Source organism: Amblyomma mixtum, chromosome 1 (genome assembly GCF_055824585.1).
Source record: "Amblyomma mixtum isolate Tamu chromosome 1, ASM5582458v1, whole genome shotgun sequence".
NCBI lineage: Eukaryota > Metazoa > Arthropoda > Arachnida > Ixodida > Ixodidae > Amblyomma > Amblyomma mixtum.
The window spans coordinates 49,040,736-49,046,871 of NC_143012.1; positions in this window are offsets into that span (position 1 = coordinate 49,040,736).

Consider the following 6,136-nt stretch of genomic DNA (forward strand, 5'->3'; position numbering starts at 1 on the left):
GACGTTTTAGTGTGAACGTATCGGTGGGGTTGACATGGTGCCGACGCCTGCCCAGTTCCCTTATGCCAATAAACTTCTGGATATGCCGTTGCCTCTCTCTCAGGGGAATGGAGGGGAAGGGGCTGAGCAGCACGAGGCGGGTGCGGAGGACCATTATTTCAAGTTTTTCAGTATAATCGCTCCGTCTTTTCCGCCGTCCGCCGCGTGCATGCCAGCTGCTGCCCTCCGCAGACGCGGTGGAAATAGTGACGTGGGGTCACGCGGCGCTCAGTCCGCTTCGGAAGCGACGATTTCTTCCGCTGTCTGGTTCACCTATAACAGCGTTTCTGGGAGCGCGCAATCCGAACCCTTGACTTTCAGTTTCTTCCATTTCACGGGATTTCATTTAAAGCTCCTTCAATAATGTGTAATGCATATTATGATTACACAGTGAATGTTTATAACAACTGTTATCGAAATACTTGCGGGCAGGCGGATTGCGTCACATCGATGAGATATCTGGTAGGCATGGCTTTCGCGGGAGTATTCATGCGTGTCCCTTTCGCTGCTCCTCCATGCAGTTCTATTTATTGCTTTTAAATAATAATCATAATGATAATCCCCAGGTTGAGTACGCTCACTACAGGGCAAAGGCCTCTCCCACATATTTTCAATTAATCCTGCCCTGTGCGAGCTGCGGCCACCGTACTCCCGCACCGCAAACTTCTTAATCTCAACCGCCTACCTAGTTTTGCTTATACGCCAATGCTCCATTTCCTGCTTACAGGGGCGCTCGGTAGTGGTGAAGGAACGGCAACAGCAGGAGGAGTAAGTGTAAGACCTGTTCAACTTTACTCTTCGCACTTTACTTATTCAAGGAAGGGTGGCGCGATGAAGGGACTCCCAGATCAGTATCATCGGATTATATGGATCCGCACAATTCGTATGTCCAAATTCAGTGCGGTAATGCGATATACCCTTCCGTTTCGACGCACCCACGGAGTGACCGCTACGAACAAATACAGGCAGCACGGTGACCCATCATTCGTCTCCGCTTTTGTCAGCTCTCGTCTTTTTGCGCTGCTAGTACCAACAATTCACCATGCCTTTGTTCACGCCAGTTAATCCAATCTGATAATAGCACCAACGATCTTTAAGGGCAGAGATGCTTAAAGAAAATGACGAGCACTGCAAAAACGCTGGCTAAGATATGGAAAGGCCCGGCCGCATGAATGCATAAACCTTACCTCGCAAATTACTCTTGGATTTCTTAGCAGCTGGTGTTTGTAAGTCGCGGCTGATTTTGTTCCGTTGTCTGCGTTGAGTGGCGAATATCGCGGAAGACTTGTAGGAGGCGTGAAGAGATGTGGTGCACATTGGAAAGATGGAGACTCTAGGGAAGTTATCGAATGGTCTTCAGAGCCAGTTCCATTTACTAGGGTCTCGATTGCAAACGGTGACCAAAGTCGGTATTCTGCATTCGTCCACGTGTAAAGCCTACGCTCAGTTGCGATGCCTATTCTCATTGCCAAACTCCATAATGTTTGCTTGTTATGCCCTTGCAATTCATGTTTCACCCAACTACAGCTGTCCCAGTGCTGCACCTTACCAACAACATCTACATACTCGCGATGCTGGGGTCGGTGCGATTTGAGAAGCATGTTTAAATGTTAGTCTCTCCGTTCGTTTTCTTTCTAGGCCATTTGATTTTCTCTCGTTTCCGAAATAAGGTAGTCAGGAGACACTTAAATCATTCAGTGCTGCTATGTTTCCCAATAGTTATCTGCAATTCGTAGAGCCTATGCTACAACGTCCTGCACATCGGTTGCCTCCCTGCCTTTTGCGCACCTTTTCATGGAAGCCTTCGAGTTGTACTCGGAACTGTGTTTTTCTTTTACACATTGCGATAATTCGTCTTCTTTCGGTCGCTTAGTCATCATGGCACAGTGTAGGGGTGTACGGTTTAATAGATTCAACTTGTTCCCTAATTATGGTTATATATGTTTACGACCACTTTGTTCTTAATGCTCAAGAGTTGCTAAAGGCTGCGAGACATATAATGTTTCGTAATTTCCCCATACAGCTCTGCCTTCTCATGTAAGTCTCAATGCTATAGTACCAGCCTACTATAGTATAAATGGTATTAACGTCTTTGTTCATCAAAGACTTACCCATGGTTAAGGCTACCCATGATTACCCATGGTTAATGAATCACGTAAAGTGCAACTTACACTTTGTTTTGGGGTTGAAATTAGTGTCATCTCAGAGTTGTAGCCATGCGCTAACTGAAGAATATGCTCTTTGGTCTGTACAGTAGATTAGGGATGAAAGATATGAATATTCTCCCGAGTATGCAAGAGGTCTGAAAGGATGGCATTATCTCTATAGAACAGCTTCCGAACGCTCAGCAGCTGGAGAGTACTACTTTGAAGCTGTGTGTCCCTGGAGCCCAACTACGGTATCTTAATGCAATACTGTGTAATAAATTCATAAGATTACATCAAACAATGAACAGGACGTGTGAAAGGCCGAGCGGTTTATTAGACTGAAGATTTTTCTATGTAGCTAGTAAAATATTCACCCACAGCACTTCAGAATTCTTCAGTCTCGGGTTATTGGTATTGGTGCCAGAAAATTCACCATAGAATGCATGTTTCCTTTATGTTTAGATACATCTCTGAAGTGTTTTTGCAAGCAAACGCAGAAGAAAAATCTTCCACATTTTTCGTTGGTACGTTGACTCTGTAAGAGAACATGACACCGATAAACACAAACTTGAATTTTTTTTGACGCTCAAATAATGAGGAATTTTTTGCGAGAGCTTTAAGGAAAATTGTGGCGCCGAACTTTCACCAAACTGCAAACGAGGAATTCTCAGCTAATAATTAACAATAAGTTGTGCAAGATGCTGCTTCCTAAAAACTGAACACATGACATGTTTATAAGACATTTTCTCACTGTTTGTTTCTATTGGCAATGTACTACACATTTTTTGCACTGTAAGTTGCGAAAATGCCATTTCTTTTAGCAAGACTTTAATATGATTGCCAACCCGGGAGCAAACCGGATACTCCGGCGAATGAAAGCGAAGGCAAGCGTTCTTTGCGTTTTTTTTTGTGAGAAGGTATAAAACCTTGCTGGAAATGATGCTTTAAAAGTTCCTGTAAAATACTACACGTCGGCAGTATTGGCTACTCCTTGCGAATTATTACACGACCTGGCTAAAATACACTAATTGGGTGAAGGCAGAACGCTTCCAAGCCACTAGTATGTAGTGCAGCTGAGAGAGGCTAAATGCATTTAACGCAAACTGAGTACATTTATTACAGTAGCCTTGAGGGTTGTGAGCCACGTATGTGTCGATATTGAAAGGCGATCATGGTAAACGGTTAGACGTACCTGTGCCGAGGTGGACTTTTTGTGCCGGACAGAATCAAAGATTGCACTTCATACAAGTACATAGGCTTGCATGTCCTCTGCAAGAGGTAAATGTGAAAAATTCTACATCTTTTAGATAAACAGCAAATGCAGTAAAAGTTTTTTGAATATATTGTGCTCCATAAATGCTGAAAAACTACATACCAATGCGTTTGCAATAAAAAACAGCTGGTAGCCCGAGAACTCCTCCAAGCCTACCAGTCGAGTGTCTATTTTGTTACACTCTTCTTCAAGTATTTGCTTGTAAGCCTGTAAAATCATGGTGTTGATGCTCTGTTAATTACAGTGAGGACTTCCATGTGCACGTTCATGGTGTTGAACATACGTACATAGTAAAAACGAACTTCAACTTCATGGCACTGCTCTTAATCAAGACCTGTTTAACTAGCTATATTGTTTCAAAACAAACCTACAGAGAGGGTGTAGGCGCATTTTGTTGACCGGAATAATTTTTTGACCACGGAGCTAACTACTGGACTTGATTAGCAGCGTCCGCTTACACAGAACCAAGACCTTGCCGGCCCACTTAGAAACAATATGCACATGTGCAGACGATTCTGCTCTAGCAATTCTTACGTGCTCTGAAGGGTAGCGGATCGGGCTAGTTGGTGCAGTTTTGACATTTTTCGAAGCGCTAAAACAATAAGGACGCAGAGGGAACAGGCAGGGACGAGCCCTTGTCCCTGTATGGTCCCTCTGCGTCCTTGTGGTTTTAGCGCTTCGAAAAATCTCAAAAATTACGTGCTCTATCCCGCATCGCGAAGTGCATAGTTGGGTACTTGCATATTTATCTTCTCTATTAAGTGGTACTCACTCTAAAAGCTGTTTGGAGCCCAACGTTGTCGGCAATGTTTTCGTCTAATGTCCTGTTGCCATTTACTGTATAGTAAGCTCCACGCTGAAAAGGTGATATTGGAATGGTCAGAACGAAAGAGAACAACAATTCACGTGACCACATACTACATAACACCAGTCGTATATGCATAATCTTTTTATTGTTGTAAACGCATTGAAATAAATCAATAAATCAATCCTAAGAAAATATCAGGGTCTCAGTAGTGCGGTTAGTTTATACCCTGAAACAAAAAGTAGGAATCTATTTTGTTCGGTAAAAAAAAATAACGATATTTTCAGTGTCTTTCAACGGTCGGGGATCGTAACGTTCGCTAAGATTTTCTTGCCACACATTGTTCGCGCACAGTTTGGCCACCGCATGAACGTGCTGAAAAGCAGATGCATTGTTTTGGGTTACGAACCCCAGATGCTTACTTTCGATAGGTGAAATGACGCGATACACATGTAATTTGAAAACACGCACTGATGGGCGTTTTGGTTATGCATTGCATGAATTGAAACAGCGCAAGGCCCAAGGCCAACGAAGAGAGCAGAGGAAAGGAGGAAACGGGCAACACAGCACATGTAATTTGTCTTCAATAAATTTAAACTTCCAATTATTGTTGCGTGAGAGCAAATTTCAAGGTCTATAAAGCCATGCATTCTAATATATCGTTCGGCTGTGGTTGAATATTCCAGTAGTAAATGATCATGGAATGTACTAGCTGCAGCTGTGTTTACTCTGCAGATGCAGCTGTGTACAGATGTGTTTATCCTGATGTAAACTAAGTGGGCTGCATAGCGTTCATAAATATTGCCTGCAACATTATCTAGATTGATGTCCCGGTTCCGTTCGACGAGGCATAGTGAAATAATGTACGTCAGCCATATTTCTGGAGAAACGTTTTCATGAGCAGCTGATACTGCGTAATGTACAAGCAAAGGCCACCGCAGTTAGCGTTGATTTAAGTAGCCCGCAGAAAGAAGACAGGGGAAGAAAACCCAGTCCAAGAACATTCGATGGCATCTGCCTGTTGACTTGTAGCGCCTTCGTTGTAATCGCAATATAGTTCTTTTTGTACTTGGAACAGGATGAAACATAAAGCGGATAAGCTGTTTAAGAGAAACGAGTGAACATGCGCTTCACGGGAAAAACTGAGAAGCCCAGTGATTACAGAATTTCAGGTGTTGCTGCGATGGGAGTTGTGCGATTTATAGCATTTTGTCATTCATTGATTAGATTCTCTGATAATACATGACTGCGTGATGAAAATATTACAACAAATCCAAGGCTTTGGGGCGAAATTCTTTAATAAGGTAAGCTAGAGGTGCAAAATCGCCCTTCGAGACCAATGTCATCATAGATATCAGTCACATAACGATAGTCTAAAATAATTTTAGGCTTTAGGGTATCTCAGATGGAATTTTAGTAGATGCGCACTGTTCGATTTGTGAAGTAAGCAGGCTACTAGGAGCCCGAGGCTTTCTTGCAGACTGACCGCTTGGCTTGTACCGTTCGGACGTCCCTATTGCAGAAGAGAAAGAACCGCATCTTCTATTTGTTGCAGATACTAGGAATTCCTTCTTGTCACCCTAGAGCTTCGTAGCTCCAAATTTCGCTACGTCCGAAGCCATTAGCATCATCGCTGCCCTCATCCCTTCGCAGAATTACTCAGTTTAGATGGCCTCAGTCTGCGTGACCCCAGCACCTCCTCAGCAATTCCCGACCAAGATGTCGGCGACTGGCTGTCGTCGTACGAGCTCGTCAGCGCTTACAATTTCGACGATGCCCTGAAGCTCGTTCAAATCGTTCTCTACCTTCCCAACGTGGCTAATTTGTGGCCAAACCTTCTTGCTTAGCCTTCTTTCGGGGGTAACATTCGGG